Consider the following 19,160-nt stretch of genomic DNA (forward strand, 5'->3'; position numbering starts at 1 on the left):
CTCGGGTTGAGCCTCATGTTAAATCTACACAGGCACTGTCTGCTGGTGTGACGACCAGGTTCTAAACATCTCACATCAGCCCTGCCAAAGTGCAGATTTGCCAGTGGGGCCCCACAAATTCATTCATTCGTTCACTGATTCATTCATCCAGCCAGCCAACCAGCCATTCAGTAATTTTTATTGGTGGCCCACTATATACCTACAACCAATCTAGACGCTGAGAGAAATATGAAGAAATGTAAAACAACTCATCTCTCAAGCAGCTCCCAGTCCACCTGGGAATTAACGCCTTCAAGCCTAGCACGGGAAATCTGAGAGACAGGAGGGGCTCCTGGCCCAATTCCCACTCAAGGCAAGAAGACCCCCTCCCCCACCCTATTCCCAACAGATCCAGCATCTGCTGAAATACACCCAGAGATGGAGAGCTCAGGGCCTCACCATGCAGGCAGCTAGGTCTTTTCAGTCCTAATTGTGAGAAAAAAATCTCTCTCTTACTTTGAGCTGAAATTCAGCTTCCTGTGACCTTTGCCTTCCTGGCACGTTCACAGGCAGCTGTCCCATCTCCCCTGAGCCAGACATTCACGTTCTCTAAATGTTTTCTCAGACTAGGCTTCACTATTCATCTCCAGGTGCCAACCTCTTCCCACAACACCCCTTTCGTGTAAGGTGTATAGGGGACACCACAAGACATCATGTTGATTAATTTGCTAAATCTGTGCTTTCTGTGGTGTGCCGTGGAACACTAGTTCCACAGAGCTTAAGTCAGTATGTGTTCCAGCAAAATAAGTGCTCATCGGTCATTCCATTTGATAAACTCTAGCTAAGCAAAGCTAACCGGTTTTCGTTACTGAAAGATGTCTCCACGAAGCCTATAAGAGAATCACGTGGTGCTGCAAAAGCAGCACATAGAATGCATAGAATGCAGTATATCCCCAAATCTTTTGATCCCAGGAGTGGACTCTGCTCATGGAGCATTTCCCAGAACTGATGTTCCTCAGAGAACTCTTTGGGGGAAAGTAAAGTTAAAAAAATAATAATAATAATTTGACTGTGAGCACACAGGCAAGAAAGACCATTCTGAGTTGGATGGTGCAGCAGAAGCCATTGGATCCTGCCCACACCCACACTGCACTTAACATATTCGTGCACATGGCCCTGACTTCTGATTGCCAGCACTACATATCTGCTTGAGAGCTTTCTGGCTACCGGAGCCCACTGTGCCCATGACTGCGGCAGGCTGGAATTCCTAGAAATCTAGCGACCTCCTCCCTCGGAGCATCTGTCAACCAATGATTGACAGCCCAGCCCCTCAACCCTTGGTTGGGATAACTCTAAGGTGCATGTTCTACAGCATCTCCCAGAGTTCCCAGTGGGACTGAGCTCCAGTTGCCCACAGGTGGTAACTGACTTGATAAAACACCCTTTGGTGGTTCCTTTTCATCCCTGCCTCAATTCCTCACTCCTGTTCTGTTTTTTCCTGAGATCTTCCAAATAAACTATTTGCACTCAAATCCAGGTCCACACTCTGCTTTTAGTGGGACCCAAACCACAACAGATGGTGTGGGGAATTTTCTCTTAAATGTCGGGGCTGAGCATAAAGGAGGAGGTAGTGTCTGGTGGGGAGGAAGGAGGAGGAGGGAGAGAGAGAGGAGACATGAGAGGTGTGTTGCAGAGGCGGCCAGGCAGACCCTGCTTGAGCTCCTGCTGCTCCCGCGGACTGTTGTCCTCACTGCCTCCCATCTGCAGCAGACACACATGCCTCTCAAGTCTCTCACTCCCTCCTTCCCCCCGACTCTGCCTCAATTTCCCCACTAGTTTCCCCACTGTCTGGGGACTCAGTCTGGCCAGGGTGGAAGAGGACTCCAGACGAGGAGTCATGGGAAAGGAGGAGAGGGGTCTCTTGGGCACATAAATCACTCTGCAGCTGAGAGGCCTGGCGTTCCCAAGCCTGGAAGGTAATTCCCAGGGCTGAGAATAACTTGGCAAGCAACCCCCAAGTCATGGTGGGACACAGAGCCAAGCTTCTGTGTCCATTTTTCTCCATTTTACTGGGGGTGTAACCTTGATCCTTCTGCAGAGGTAAACAACGGGGTCTGAATTATTTGGTTTGGAAAAGGAGGAGGCCCCAGGGAGGTAAACGCTGCAGTAATAAATGCAGAGGAGAGACAGCTGTGCATAGCATGCCCGCCTCCCCTCCCTTAGCACAACCCCGGGGCATCTCTACAAGAGAAAAGGCATCACTCTCCTCCCCCTATACCATGGGCCAGAGTAGCCAAAGCCACAAATCACTAAGAAAAGTGCAGAAGAGTGTTCGCCATTTCTTGGAATGGAAATAATAATAAATAATAATAATCTGTTCCGTGTATTTAGCCAAGATATTTTCTCCAAGGAGCTTTGCATTCAAATTTATTGTGAAGTCCCCAGGGTCCAGATAGTTTTTAATTAAAACTTTTATTGGGAAAAACATACAAATAAAAAGAAAAAAAGATTAACCCCAGAAGTGAGTTCTGCGGAGGTGATCACCATCTTGCTTTGCTTCAGCATTCGCCTTTTTATTCTTTTGCCTTTGGAGGGTTACATCCTGATCAGTCCTGCCGCATTAACTGTTCATCACATAAAAAATGAACCCTAAATACCTGTGCTGGATGCCCTGGAAGAGAGAGAGGAAAGGCGTGGGGATACATCAACCATCTCCTAAGTGCCAGGCACATCGGACACACATTATATTCTTAAGTCTCCTTACAACCCCAGGAGCTACCATTTAAGTGATGACCATGTACCTGCTAAGTGCTTTCAACGCATTACCTCCTTAAATCCTCACAAAATCCTCTGATGTGATTCTTTTAGTGTCCCCATGTTTCAGATGAGGACATTGAGGCTTCAAGGGGGTCAAACGTGAGGAAAATCTCTCAGGTGGAAGCAGGAGGGAAGCAGGTCTGCCTGGCACCGGGGCATGCTGTGTATCAGGCTCTCCAGGAAGTCGTGCTGAGCCAAAGGTCCCTGTGCAGGTGAGTTATTAAGGAAGCGCTCCCAAGAGAAACCTGTAAGGGATGGAGGACAGAACAGGAGGGTGGAGGAGGCCAGGTGAGAGTGTGAATTCCAAGTCCAGCATCAGCCTCATCCCACAGGGGACTCCGGGGAACAACTTGCACCCCAGACTTTGTCCTGCCTCCAGGGAATGGAGCTGGGGTTTTTTACTCCACACCAGTCACTGGCTATGGATGCCCTTGGATGGGAGTAGGAAGGACAGAAAACTTCTAGGTGCTTCCAGCTCTTCATACCTCTAGGGAGGCACCAGTGTCTGAGGGCAACCCTCTGAAGCTTGCAGCTGTTGGCAGCAGAGCCCCCTGAAGCTGGGGACTGGGCCCACAGACCTGGCAAAAGGGATCGGAGTAAGTCTGAGTGAGGCACCAGAAATGCGAGCCACACTTGGCAACTTCATTAAGGAAAGACAACATGGATAGCCAGGACAGGTGCAAGCGTCACGTTTTTGGGCACGCAACCCTCCTCTTGCCCCGTATTTGTGGCTGGGTGAAGAACTTTGGGAGTGGGCCATTATGTTCTGGACATAATTGTCAATAGCCTGCCCCACCCACCAGACCCCACGACACGGACCGCCCGGCCAAGGCTGAGGGGATGAAGCATGGCTGTTGACCCAAGCTAGCCACCTCATTACTGAAGAACAACCCATCAGATGTCCTCACTAAGGACTGGAACTCGGAGGTGGCATGCATTCCAGCCCCAGTTTCAAGGAGCCCAGCTGCACTTTGGTCCCTATGCCTTGAGACTGCTGGTGGCAGCCTGACACATAAGCCTGCTTTACCTTGGCAACCACAGGACCTTGACTGAGGCAGACAACCAAGAGCCCGAGTCACAGGTATCTGACCAGAAAGCAGCACAGATGTGGGGTGCCACTGGGCCACTGCAATGGCAGAGCACAGAGTGGGGGCTCACAAACCCCTGCCGCCGGGGCTTTGGGCCTGGCGCTGGCTTGTGCCCCTCCCTGAGGCTCACAGCTTGCTGTGAGGGCTTTCTGGGTCCTCAAGACAAATCCCCCTTTGAATTTGGCCTGGTCTGAGTAGGTGTCCGTGCCTAGCCATCACAGTCTCCAAGACACTTGGCATTTCAAGCTCCTAAAGTAATTGGACCTCAACAGGACAGCCCAGGACGCGTTGAACTCAAGTGCAAGGGCTCACACACTCATGCACACAATCATATGTGCTCACACACTTTCACACGTTCATATACATTCACACACAATCATACACACTGACCTACCTTCACACACAATCACACTTACACTCATATGCACTTACACACTCATACATACATTCTCTCTCTCTCTCTCACACCTAGCCTGTCAAAGTACAGAAAAAACCCATATCAAGGCACACAATACATTTTCTATATTTATACATGTTGCTATGTGTCAATTTACTTCAGCCAATGGAATAAACCTTCTATTGCAGGACATTTAGGAGGTTTTCACTCCTTTTCTATTGCAAACAAATAATGTTGAGTGAAAAAAGCAAATTATAAAAAGGATATGTACAGGATGCTACCACCTTTGTAAAATTTAAAAACATTCAAAACAGTGGTGTATATGGTTTATGGATACATACAAATGTAGAACAAGTCTAAAATGTGCAGAGGATGACACACAAGCCCCTGGATGATGCTGGCCTGACAGGAAGGAAGGAGGGAAGCAGGAAGGGAGAGAGAGATGGGGTTTTTGCTATATTTAGAAATTTGTGTTTTTTAAATATATGAAAGAGAAATGAAGGAAATATGGCAAAATGTTAACATTTGTCTAATCTCCGTGGTAGATTCATGGGTATCTCAGAATACTTCCCATAATTTTTTATATTTGGAATGTTGTCTAATTTTAAATAATGTTTTAATGATTTTTAAAAAGTTCACCTAAAACTCAATATCAACATACCCCATGATCCAGCAATTCTACTTTTAAGTACACACTCAATGCATCGTGTCCATGTGCTCGCCAAAAGACGTACACAAAGAACATTCATCCCAGCAAGATTTGTACCAGCCCCACTTGGAAAATGACCCCAACGACCAGGAACAGCAGAGTGGATAAGTAATCACGGTGTGTGCATGCAATGGAATACTATTCTGCAATAAGAATGACCAAACTACAACACACAACAACGTGAATGAAACTTACACACATCATGCTGAACAGTGGAATTGAGGTGCAAAAAAGCCAATACTCTATGGTTCCCTTTATATGAAGTTCCAAAGCAGGGAAAGTAACCTCTGGTGTTAGGAGTCAGGAGTCAGGAGAGGGCTTATGCCTGAGGCAGGGAGGGACTAGAAGGTACATGAGGGGTCTCTGTACTGCTGGTCATGGTCTGTTTCTTCATCTTTTTTCTCCAGCTTTATTGAGGTATAACTGACAAATAAAATTGTATATATTTAAAGTGTACAATGTGATGATTTGATATATATGTATTTTGTGAAATGATTACCACAATCAGGTTAATTGACACATCCATCAGCTCACACAGTTAGTTACCTTTTGTGTATGTGTGGTGAAAATGCTTAAGATTTACTCTCTTAGCAAATTTCAAGTACACAATACAGCATTGTTAATCTACAATCTCCATGCTGTACATTAGATCCCCAGAACTCATTCATCTTATAACTGAAGGCTTTTACCCTTTGACCGACATCTCCCCATTTCCCCTACCCTCCAGCCTCTGGTAACTATCATTCTACTCATTATTTTTATGAGTTTGACTTTTTTTTTTTTTTTTTAGATTTCACATATAAAGGAGATCATTCAGTATTTGTCTTTCTGTCTGACTTATTTCACTTAGCATAGTGTCCTCAAGGCTCATCCTTGTTGTTACCAACGGCAGGATTTCCTTCTTTCTCCGGGCTGAATGATATTCCATTGTATACCACACCTGCTTTATCCATTCGTCCATCGACAGACACTTAGACTGTTCCCATGTCTTGGCTATTGGGAATAATGCTGCAGTGAACATGGGAGTACAGATATCTCTTTGAGACACTGATTTCATTTCCTTCAGATTATATACTCAGAAGCGGGATTGCTGGGTCATATGGTAGTTCTATTGTTATTTATTTATTTTTTTGAGCAAGATTGGCCCTGAGCTAACATCTGTGGCCAATATTCCTCCTTTTTTCCTTTTTTCTCCTCAAAGGCCCAGTAGATAGTTGTACCTCATAGTTGTACATCCTTCTTCTAGTTGCTCTATGTGGGACACCGCCTCAGCTTAGCTTGATGAGCGGTGCGTATGTCCGCGCCCACGATCCGAACCGGCGAACTCCGGGCCGCCAAAGCAGAGTGTGCGAACTTAACTGCTATGCCACCAGGCCGGCCCCTGATAGTTCTGTTTTTAATTTTTTGAAGAACCTCCATACTGTTTTCCATAATGTCTGTATCAATTCACATTGCCACCAACAGTGCACAAAGGTTCCCTTTTCTCCACATCCTCACTGACACTTGTTATTTCTTGTCCTTTTGATAAAAGCCATTCTAACAGGTGTGAGGTGATAACTCTTTGTGGTTTTGATTTACATTTCCCTAATGATTGGTGATGTTGAGTATTTTTTCATGTACCATTTGTATGTCTTCTTTGGAAAGACATGTTGGCCATTTGTATGTCTTCTTTGGAAAAATGTCTGTTCAGATCCTTTGCTCGTTTTTTTTATGGGGTTATTTAGGTGGGGTGTTTTTATTTTTGCTTTTGTTTTTGGCTATTGAATTGTATAAGTTCCTTATATTTTGGATATTAACCCCTTATCAGATATATGATTTGCAAATATTTTCTCCCAGTCTGAAGGTTGCCTTTTCATTTTGTTGATGGTTTCCTTTGCTGTACAGGTTTTTAGATTGATGTAGTCCCACTTGTTTGTTTTTCTTTTGTTGCTTGTGCTTTCAGTGTCTTATCCAAAAAAATCATTGCCAAGACCAATGCCAAGGAGCTTTTTCCCTATGTTTTTTTAATAGGAATTTTACAGTTTCAAGTCTTACAGTTCAGTCTTTAATCCATTTTGAGTTGATTTTTGTGAATAGTGTAAGATGGGTTCAGTTTCATTCTTTTGCATATGAATATCCAGTTTTCCCAGAACCATTTATTGAAGAGACTATCCTTTCAAGCCATGAACACATGTTGTTGAATGGAATGTTCTGTATATATCTATTAGGTCCATTTGGTCTAAAGTGTAGTTCAAGTACAATGTTTCCTTGTTGGTTTTCTTTCTGGATCCATTGTTGGAAGTAGGGTATTGATGTTCCCTACTATTACTGTATTGTTGTCTATTTTTCCCTTCCGATCTGTTAGTATTTGCTTAATATATTTAGGTGCTCTGATGTTGGGTGCATACATAATTATAATTATTATAGCATCTGGATGAATTGACCCCTTTATTATTATATAATGACCTTCTTTGTCTCTTATTATAACTTTTGACTTAAAGTCTATTTTGTCTGATATAAGTATAGCTACTCCTGCTCTCTTTTGGTTTCCATTTGCATGAAATATCTTTTTCCATCCCTTTGCTTTCAGCCTACATGTGTCCTTAAAGCTGAAGTGAGTCTCTTGTAGGCAGTATATAGTTGAGTCTTGTTTTTTCAATCTATTCAGCCACTCTATGTCTTTTGATTGGAGAATTTAATCCATTTATATTTAAATTAATTATTGATAGGTAAGGACTTACTAATGCTATCTTATTAATTGTTTTCTGGCTGTTTTGTAGTTCCTTTATTCCTTTCTTCCCTTCTTACTCTCTTCCTTTGTGAATTGATGATTTTCTATAGCGATATGCTTTGATTCCCTTTTTTTTATCTTTCATGTATCTACTGTAGATTTTTGCTTTGTGGTTACCATAAGGCTTGTGTAAAACACTTTACAGTTATAACAGTCTATTTTAAGCTAATAACAACTTAACTTTGATTCCACACAAAAACTCTGCCCTTTTATTCTCCCCCCACATTTTATGTTTTTGATGTCATAATTTACATCTTTTTATATTGTGTACCCATTAACAAATTATTGCAGCTATAGTTAGTTTTAATACTTTTGTCCTTTAACCTTTATAGTTAAGTGATTAACACACCACCATATTACAGTATTAAAGTACTCTGAATTTGACTATATACTTACCTTTACCAGCGTGATGTATATTTTCTTATGTTTTCATGTTACTAATTAGTGTCCTTTCATTGCAGCTTGAAGAATTACTTTCAGCATTTCTTGTAAGACAGGTCTAGTGGTGATGAACACCCTAAGTTTTGTTTGTCTAGAAAATCTTTATCTCTCCTTCATTTCTGAAGGACAGCTTTGCTTGATAGAGTATTCTTACTTGGCAAGTTTTTTTCTTTCAGCACTTTGAATATATCATCCCACTCTATCTTGACCTGCAAGGTTTCTCCTGAGAAATCCACTGATAGCCTTATAGGTGTTCCTTTTAATGTAAGAAATTTTTTTTCTCTTGCTACTTTTAAAATTGTCTCTTTGTCTTTGATTTTAGAGTTCTATTATAATGTATCTTGGAGAAGATCTCTTTGAGTTGAAATTGTTTGGGGACCTATGACTTCATGAACTTGGATGTCCAAATCTCTCCCCAGATTTGGGAAGTTCTCAGCCATTATTTCTTTTTTTTTTTTTTTTGGGGGGGGGTGCCAAGTATTTTTATCTTATTTTATTTTATTTTAATTTTTTGTTTATTGCAGTAACATTGGTTTATAACATTGTAAAAATTTCAGGTGTACATCATTGTACTTCTATTTCTGCATGGACTACATCATGCAAAGTGAAATAAGTCAGAGGGAGAAGGTCAAATACCGTATGATTTCCTTCATTAAGTAGTAGATAATAACAACAATAAACAAACACATAGGGACAGAGAGTGGATTGGTGGTTACCAGAGGGGAAGGGGGGAGGGAGGAGGGTGAAAGGGATAATTCGGCACGTGTGTGTGGTGATGGGTTGTAATCAGCCATTATTTCTTTAAATAAGCTTTCTGCCCCTTTCTCCCTATCTTCTCCTTCTGGGATTCTAATAATGTGTAAATTGTTTCACTTGATAGTATCCCATAATTTATGTGGGCTATCTTCACTCTTTTTCATTCGTTTTTCTTTGTTCTCTTCTAACTGGATAATTTCAAATGACCTATCTTCGAGTTCACAGATTCTTTCTCTACTTGATCAAGTCTTTTGTTAACACTCTCTATTGCATTTTTTTCATTTCGTTCATTGTATTCTTCAGTTCCAGAAATGTTTTTTTGGTTCTTTTTTTATGATTGCTGTATCTCTGTTAAATTTCTCATTTTGTTCATGTATTGTTTTCTTGATTTTGTTGAATTGTCTTTCTGTGTTTTCTTGTAGCTCACTGAGCTTCCTTAAAACAACTATTTCTAATTCTTTATCAGGCAAATTGCAGATCTCCATTTCTTTGAAATGCTTTACTGGAAAATTGTTGTGTACATTTGTTGGTGTCATGTTTCCTTGATTTTTTGTGCTCCTTGAAGTCTTGCATTGCTGTCTTCACATTTGAAGAAGCAGTCACCTCCTCCATTCTTTAGTGACTGGCTTCAGGAGAGAAACACCTTCCGTCAGCCCTACTAGGGATTCTAAGGTTTTCTTAGACCTTCTCTGCGGATGCACCTGCTCTACATTTCTTATTCCATCTTGGGGGGGAATTTCTTAAGATTGCATGCCTTCTCTCAATCCTACAAAGCCAGGCCAAGTGTTGATGGACTTCTGTTTTCTTTCCCTCGGGTGGTGCTAAATGCTCAAATTTGTGTGTTTTCTCCCAGTCCCACAGAATCAGGTCAGCTTTCTGTGCATGCTCACTAGCTATCTGCAAAGGCTCACACTCACTGCCCTCAGGGGCATGCATAAGGAGTCAGCCATGGGAGAGTGGGAGTGTGGGTGAGACACGTGGAGTATTGGGGATGCCTGTGGGCCAGTTGGGGGGATTCACAGGCGAGGTGTCCCCAGTGGCTCATAGATGGGCTCCCTGATGGAGTCCATAAAGTGTTTAGAGGGTTCGTATCCCTTTGATACCTACTGATCTCTGGCTGCTGTTCTCCCAGTCCCTCCCTGCCCCTCAGTCATGCAGCTCACCTCAATATTCTGGATGGGACAAGAAAGAAGTAGGTCTCTTTGGCAGCATCCTGCACAGCTGGGGAACCTGGGCACTCATTCATACACTCTTACTTCCCCTATAGAAGAAATCACAGGCTGAGGGTACTGTGATATCAGTACCAATCTCTTGGTACTGAGCTGTGCCACCTTGGGAGAGGGGTGATACAAGTGAAGTTAAACTATTCGTCTTTCTTACCCTCTTCACTGCATCCAATCTCAAATTTTTTGCTCCAACAGTGTACCAGAACTTCTCTGCTGGACTCCTGGACTTCTACAAAGGCTGTCTTATTTATGGGTGATTGTCAAAATCAGTGTTCTATGGGGGGAAGATAATAGAAAACTCCTCTTCTACCATCTTGATGATATCACTCTCCATGGTCTGTTTCTTGATCCAGGTGTGATTACATGGATGTGTTCAGCTTGTGACAATCCATCAAGTGTATACTTATATGATTATATGATTATCTTATATTTGAATAAAATCCACATTAATTTTTTTCCAAAAGTGAAAGTTAAGGCACATTCAACATAATGTTTTCTGCCTGGGCTATCATATGAAAGCCATTGTCAGCCATTAATTTCTCAGCTCAAATTAATCTATTAATCACCACTGTTGTAACATACTCAATATCAGACATGAAATTATTGACTTGGAATAGCCTCTACTTTGCTGCAGTAATGGAGGGTGTGGGTGAGGGGCTCTGTGAATGGTATTTCACAGGATGTATCATTGCATCTCTGCACCTCTCCAATGGAATGTCCATTTTTAGCATAGACCCCATCAGAAAATGACTCATCCCACCCCCAAAAGGAATTAAACTATCCCTCCCTGCTCTAGAGCAGTGGACTGATCACAGTTGGGAAACAAGTGCCCAGATTAGAGAACGGGATGCTGGGCAGCTAAAGGAAAAAGATGATCTGCCCAGTCCTTGAGAGAAAAGACTTCCTTAGACATCACCCACAAATGCCTGGGTCCAGAAGGGCCTTTGAGCATGGGGCTGAGCAAGTGAGCAAGCCAGGCACACATAGCCTCTCAAGATAGGGATGGCACATACACAGTACATGTGCCCCCAATCTCCCTGCCAAGCCCCTGGCAGACATCATTAATCAATCAAGACCCTCTGAGATGGGACAAGGCCTCACAGTCCTTCTCAATGTCTCTCTAGGAAGCCTGAAAGAAGATCTAGCAGAGACTTCCCTGGGTTAGGTTGGCAGAGGGGAGCAGGGATCTTAGTAACAAAGGTCATTACTAAGAAGAGCAGTTGGGACTAGACAGCACAGTGCACTGTTGATTACTCTGGGTTTGATTATACATTTACTCGGTTAATTGAATAGTAAATATGTATACTTGTTATTTCAGAAGGAAGACTGTCTTCTTTCTGTGGTTCTAATGTAAAGTACCTCTTTGGACCATTGTTATATTTGCATAGTAGACAGTGGGACCTATGCTACCAACCAGGTGTACCCTTCCACCATAGTGGGGACAAGCTGAGAGGGGAAGAAGCTGGAAACTTCTCCTGTTTCATAATTGTGCACAAGCTAGACCAGGGCAGGACGCCAAGGCCAACTGACTCCTTAAAGCTAAAAAATTATGCCTTTCCTGTGCAGAAAACATGCCCGAAGGAACAGGTTACCAATGGACAGGGCTGCCGTTGTTGCACATGGGGACACCAGTCACATTGTACTTTATGATATTTGCTTTCCCTGAAGCTGTGAGACATGGCAGCCCTGCCACAAGTGACTGCGTCAAGGCACAATGAGACAGGCTGCCCATGACTTACAGCCAGGAAGGGCACAGGACCTTGGGAAGATCCATCTCAGGCCAGGATCAATCTGCCCAGCAATGAATAAAACAGAGCTGTGTCTCCCCTTCAGCTGTTGTTCCCCATGTGTCCAGCTCCCCAGATAGTGGAGGAAGGCTGGAGGGAGGAGTCAGGCCCCCGAGCCCTTTCTGCAACCCCAACAGATTCTGAGGCTTGGCTGCCAGTGGAGAGGGGAGTTGCTGATGAGCCTGCAGACAGCCCTCTATTATCACATCCCCGTCCTGGGAGGACTGACAGCCACATGCAGCCACAATGTGGCTCTTGGGCCAGCTGCTGATGTATGGTGTGGCTCAGATCCAACCATCAAAATGGCTTTTTCCCCATGGCTGAGGTGGCAGCCTGAGTCTTCCTCTCCTGGGGGGAGTGAAGTGGTGACTCAGTCGCTGTTAACCCCACATTTAACCCGTCTGTGCTCCTGTCATGTGGGGCCAGCCCATCTTTATTCATCACAGTGCTGCCTGCTCCCTGAGGTGACTGTGGTGTGCCAGCTCATCTGCCTCCACTTAGCCCTCCATCTCTCCCTTGGTTCCTCGGGGACACCACTTCCCTCCCCTAACCCCTGCCCCTCTGCTGCAGCCCAGAACTGGACCTAAAAAAAAAAAAAAAAAAACCTCTAAGGACTTTGCAAATTTCCATTCCATTTCATTCTCCGATTTCAGACACAGCTTATTTGGGTGTTTATTTTGAGATTGATAGGATGAATCTAAAGTCTTAGACATCTCTCTGGGCTGAGTGTCCTAAAAGTGAGCCTGTTGCTGATGTGAAAGAGGACAGAGGGGTGCTTCTCCCCAGCAGGTGAGTATTAGCTATTTTCTACCTTTGGGGCAGGATGAAACTTCACAGAACTGAGTATCCTTCTTAATGTCCCATTTGGCGTCTCACCAGGAAGGGGCCAAATCAGAAGAGGTGATAGGTGAGGTCACGGCATGACCTATGCAAGGAAGCTACATCTGGAGCTGGCTTCTGGATGCAGAGCCTTTAGCATCATACCAACACATTTGGGCTTTGATTTGTACCTAATTCGAAGCCATTGAAAGTTCGTGAAGAGGCGAGTACATAAGCAGAGTGATATTTGGTGAAGATGTGCAAGAGAAAATCCTGGGAATAGAGGACAAATTAAGGGTTCTGCAATAGCCCAGGAGAGAGGAGAGGAGGACCTGGCCCACAGCACAATCCAGAAAGCTCCAACAGGTAGGGGAAAGCCACAAGGCTGAGCAAACAAAGAAGCCAAGGTCTGTTCTTGAAGCCCACATGGAATGGAATGTAGATGCTGGGAAGTGATGTAGCCTTAGAGAACATCCACGTCAGCCAATTCTTCTCACAGGGAGGAACCTGAGACCAGAGGTCCAGAGGAAGTAACTCTATTAAGTGCCAGGTCTTTATGATCTGTCCCCACCCCTAGTCCTCCCAATAACCCAATGAGCCATTTTTTTAGAATCATGAAAGTTGGCATAGAGAGGTTCATGAATTTGCCCCAGGCCAGAGCTAGAAGCCAGATTGCTTTTTACTCCACACTGCGCCACCTCTCAGAAAGAAAAGTGTCTGATCCTCTAGAAACCAGCAGTGACCTGAGAAAAACAGACTTGGTTTTAGATCAAAGGGCAATAGTGGGAGAGACGAGCCAAAAGGGCAGTGCTTGCCAAGGGTGGAGAATGCTATGGGGGACCCACACGCTGGAACCTGGGGACAACTACAAGTAGCGTCTGAAAAGAGCAGCAGTGTGATGACTTCAACCTGAGGCGAGTCACCAGCTGTGAACTCTGTTGGTAACAACAAGAGCCCCTCACCCGCAGCCAAGAGCCCCAGTGAGAATTGGCCCACACTCAGAGAGGAAGAAACACCGGAGAAGGCTATGTTCCCCGGAAGCAGAGGCTGAGAAGAGGATGCTGGTGCACGTGATTTATTGAGGGAGGGCTCTCAGGAGGAGCTTGTAGGGGAGTGACGGAAGCGGGGACGGCAGGGCAAACAGTGACCCTGAGGTGTGGGCTCAGCTGAAGGTAAAGGCAACCAACTTTCCCGGTTTGCCCAGGATGGAGGGTTTCCTGGGACACGGACTTTCAGAGTGAAAACGGACAGTCCCAAGAAAACCGGGGCAGGTTGGGCGCCAGACCTCAGCCTGATCCCACAGGGAGTTCTGGAGCAGGAAAGTCACCACAGAGTTGTCCCCTCCCCTGAAAGCAAAGAGTCCAGGCTTTTATACCCCTGGCAGAGGTCGTTGGCTATGCTTTTCCCCCACCCTGGGCTGGGGTGTAACCTCCCAGATACGTCTGGGCAAAGTGGATCCCATTGATCAAGGGCAGTCCCCCTGAGAAGGAGGCAGCTGTAAGCTGATGATAGCCAACACGGACCCCGGCCGATGGACAGGTGCGCCCTCCAGGTAAAGAGATCTGGATGAGGTACCAGCCGTGTCTGCTACATGAAGACCGTAGCCTCTGAAGAAAAACCTCCTCCCATGGCCCTCGCCCCCTGAGCTCACAAGCCATGCCCTTTTCTTCCTTAAGAGGCAGCAGAGTGACTCCAACCCTTACTGACAGAGAGGCGTGTGCCCCAGGGTCTTCTCTGGGGCGTGTTTGTGGGTGGGTTGGCTCAGTCCCTTGCCTCCCCAGGTGCTAGTGGCATCGTTCAAAGTTTTCACCAAGGCCTCTTTGATGCAAGTGAGCAAAAGGCTCCAGGTTAAACTTGTGGTTCTGTTAACCATCAACAACACGGAGCACAATAACACTCTGGCCACGTTCTACATTTAGCTGAGCTTTGAGAAAAATGAGAAACTGTTCACTCGTCAGCGGCCACCTATAACCTGTCATTATGTTTTTCAGACTGCGAGGGTTCCTTAGGACTCCTTAGTGGTGTATCAAGTTTGATGAAAGTTATTGGTTAACACCTTTAAAAGTACAGTTACTGTGGAAAGAATAGAGGTGTGAAATGCAACATAATCCTAAGATTCATATTAGGTTTCTCCAGGAATTTGCTCAACAAGCATTTATCAAGCACCTACTATGCACCAGCTGGCTCATTGCTGCGTGCTGGGGGTAGAAGATGACCCGCACAAGGTCCCCACCCTCACGGAGTTCACGGTCCAGTGGGGAAGCGAGATACGGAAACAGATAAATCCCAGTGAAAGTGCTGAGGAATTATAGAGTAAGTGGCATCAACCTGAGGCAGAGCATTGAGGCTAGGGGGTCTTGAAGGTTTCCCTGAGAGCTGATCTTTCAAGATGAAGAGTTTGTCAGGTTGAAGCAGACACCACTGGTTCACCCCCAGTATCTATTCTCCACTTTTTCCTGATTTGGGGTCGGAAAAAGGACATCTAGAATAATAAATACATTTCCCAGATTTCTTTGCACTTAGACATGGTCATGTGACTAAGTTTGCTGGTCCATGAGGTTAAGGTGCCCTGTGTGACTTCCAGGAAGTGTCCTTAAAAGGAGAGGCCATGCCCTTCTTCATCTCTTCCTCCTTCCTATTGGTTGTTGGGCTGCAGAGGTCATGGCTGGAGCTTGCACAGCCCTTCTGAGCCATGAAGTAGACTCGTGTGCTGAAGAGGGTGGGGCAACAAGATGGAAGAAGCCTGGTCTCTGACCACTTTGTGAAATTGCTTGAGCAGCCTTGGGCTGTGTAACTCCAGCTTTCTTTACTGAGAGATATACTTCTATTACATTGGAGCCACTGTTATTTTGGATTTTCTATCCCTCATTGCCAAACCTAACCCTAAGAGGTAAAGAAGTGAGGGTAGAGCGATTCCATTCCAAATGCACAGGCTGCGGATTGCCTTGCCTCTGGCTTTGGCTCGTGTAGGTAACTTTTCTTGCCCTTCCAATTTCCCATGAGCCCTTCTGCTTTTTCTCTCTCTCAACCCCTGTGGTGGAGGCCAGGGTGTGCTGACTAGAGCCCTTTTCAGGAAAGAAGGACTTGCTGCCCCAGCTGCTGGGAGTGGTGTCAGCAGGTAGCCTTTGGCTATCAGCCCCTTGGGGGCAGGCACCTCACCTAAGGTCATGCTTCTTCCCAGTGGAGGCTCCCTCAACAGCTGATTGATGAGGGGATAGGGAGGCCTGGCCACCTCGGCCCAACTGAGGGCCCCTCCATGGGGCCATCCCCTGGCTCCAGAGCCACGGCTGAGGCTGTTGTTGAACCTGCATCGCAGATCAACTTCTCCCTCTGCCCACTCCTGCTTCCTTTGCCTCCCTTCCACAGGGTTGATCCCAAGGATGCTCCTGAATTATATTGTCCTGCACTTTAAACTCCATCTCAGAGTCTGCTTCCTAGACTTTCTAGACCCAACCCACAACAACCATAATTTCTTGGCCTCTGGACTCTGTCCCAATCCTTCAGCCTCTCCCCTCCCCCTCCATCTTTCTTTTCTTTCTTTTTTTTTTTTTTTGGTGAGGAAGATTCACCCTGAGCTAACATCCGTTGCCAATCCTCTTCTTTTTTCGCTTGAGGAAGATTAGCCCTGAGCTAACATCTGTGCCAATCCTCCTCTATGTCGTATGTGGGACGCTGCCACAGCATGGCTGATGAGTGGAGCAGGTCCACGCCCGGGATCCGAACCTGCGAGCATGGGCCACCAAAGTGGAGCACACGAAATTTTAACCACTTGGCCATGGGGCTGACACCATCCCCTCCATCTCTTAATAGAAATTTAGGGCCAGTGACACCAACACCTAAAACCATGTGCAATTAGCACCTAATGTAATTAGCACTTAATATGAGCTTCCTGTGACGCTAATGGAAGCCTCTCAGCTGAGCTCTAAGTTAGAGTTCCTTCTGGCCTTCTCCAAGTGGCCCACAGCCCCCAAAGGGAGGCAGCTTGGGTAAACTGAGCCCTGAGTGAAAATCAGGAAAACTGAGTTCCCTACCAGCCTTTGCCTCCAGCATGCTGTGTGAGCTCAGACCAGCCACTCAACTTCTCTGTGCTTCAAATGCTTGAAGCAGAAGGCAGAAACCACAATTTCGACTTTAGAAGACATTTTTGTCACTAAACCAGGAGTTGGCAAACTGTGACTCATGGATCAAATCTGGCCTGTCGCCTGTTTTAATAAATAAAGTTTTATTGAAACACAACCATGCCCATCTGTTTCAATATTAACTATGGCTGCTTTTGTGCTACAATGGCAGAGTTGAGTAGTTGTGACAGAGACTGTATGGCCCGCAAAGCCTAGAATTTACTATCGGATCCTTTGCAGAAAAAGCTCGCTGAGCCCTAGTCTAAACAAATTACGTTGCTGTTGTATTTCTTGCCTCAAGAGTTCGGACTGGAATCTGTCCATTTGTTCAATATTTATTGAGCACCATTATAGACCCTGGGGCTGCAGAGTGAACAACCAGGTGCGGCCCCTGTTCTCCCCAAGTCTATGTTCCAGTGGAGGAGATAGACAGTAAACAAACAAACTGATAAATATACATCAAGGGGTGGTAATGCTCTGGAGAAAATTAAAGCAGGGCATGGGAGAGAAGGATAGGGGTAGAGTGGGCCTGAGATTTTCAGTTGAGTGGTTGAGGAGGGCTCCTCTGATGGGGTAGCATTGGAGCAGAGACCCGAAGGAAGCGAGAGAGCAAGATATACAGATATCCAGGCAGCGGGAACAGCCAGTGCAAAGGTCCTGAGGCAGGAACACAGCTGGTACGTTAGCAACACATAAGGAGGCCAGTGTGGCTGGAGCAGAAAAGGGACGAGGAGGAGAGAATGAGGAAGTGAAGGCAAAGTGGTCTTGGGGATAAGATCCCAGAGAGCTTTGCTGGGCGTTGTAAGGACTCGGGCTTTTACTCTGAGAGAGATGTGGTGTCACAAGAGGGCCATCTGACTTAGGCTTAAGGGTTCTTCCTTCTACTCTGTGGGAAACAGACTGTAGAGGTGGCGGGGGAGCAGCAGGGAGGCCAGTAATGATCGAGGTGAGAGAGGAGGGTGGCTCAGACCAGGGAGGTGGAAGCGGAGATGGGGAGAAGTGCGCAGATTTGGGATGTTTCGAGTGTAGAGCCAATAGGCGAGCGTGCTTGTGCCAAATACAGGGCTCAAGGTGGAATTACCGGCTTTTGCCCTCTCCCCTGCTCTTCCTAAATGGGGATATTGTGCCCAGAGCCATTTTCTTTTTTTTTTCTTTTTTTTTTAATAATTTTATTTATTTATTTATTTATTTATTTATTTATTTATTTTATTTATTTTTTTTCTCCCCAAAGCCCCAGTAGATAGTTGTATGTCATAGTTGCACATCCTTCTAGTTGCTGTATGTGGGACGCGGCCTCAGCATGGCCAGAGAAGTGGTGCGTCGGTGCACGCCTGGGATCCGAACCTGGGCCACCAGTAGCGGAGCGCACGCACTTAACCGCTAAGCCACGGGGCGGCCCCCAAAGCCATTTTCTGATGCCTGGCATCGTAGGAGTTACTGGCGCTGGAAGCCCGCCCTCTCAGAAATTATCTATGTGAGTATCACCAATGAGGGGGAAGGGTTTGTCCTCACCAAAGGGAATTTCAGCGGTTAGTGAAGGTGGCAGATGTTCTCCTGTCACCCCCTCCCTGTTTAGTCACAGCAGAGTTCCTGTGGGGTCCAGAGCTGGTTCAGGGCCGAACAGGCAGACAGATCCTTAAATCTAAGTCAGACATGTCCCTCCTCCATTCAGAGCCCTCCTGTGACACCCTGGGTCAGAAAGTGGGGTCCATGCCCCTCCTTTTATTTATTTATTTTTCCCCAAAGCCCCAGTAGATAGTTGTATGTCATAGCTGCACATCTTTCTAGTTGCTGTATGTGGGACGCGGCCTCAGCCTGGCCGGAGAAGCGGTGTGTCGGTGCGCGCCCGGGATCCCAACCCGGGTCGCCACATGCCCCTCCTTTTGAAGCTAGGCTGAACTTAGTGACTCGCTGGTAGCCCGTAGAATGGAGCAGAAGCGACGCAGCATGATGTCCCAGGGTAGGTCAGAAAAGGCTCTTAGAACGCTCACTCTGAGGGATACCAGCCGCCGCGCAAGAAGACCAACCACCCTGACCCTGAGGTCCTCGCAGAAGCGCTCCCATCAACGGCGGCAGCTGAGCTCCGGCTGACAGCCCGTGCCAACACCAGCCCCGTGGGTGTGCCATCTTAGATGCCGATCCCAGGCAAACCTTCAGATGACTCCAGCCCCAGCTGGCATCTGAGCGGAACAGCAGGAGTGACCCCAAGCGAGAACTGTTCACCTTCCTGACCTCCTGGCCCAGACCTCCTGG

The sequence above is a fragment of the Diceros bicornis genome, chromosome X (assembly GCF_020826845.1).
Source record: "Diceros bicornis minor isolate mBicDic1 chromosome X, mDicBic1.mat.cur, whole genome shotgun sequence".
NCBI lineage: Eukaryota > Metazoa > Chordata > Mammalia > Perissodactyla > Rhinocerotidae > Diceros > Diceros bicornis.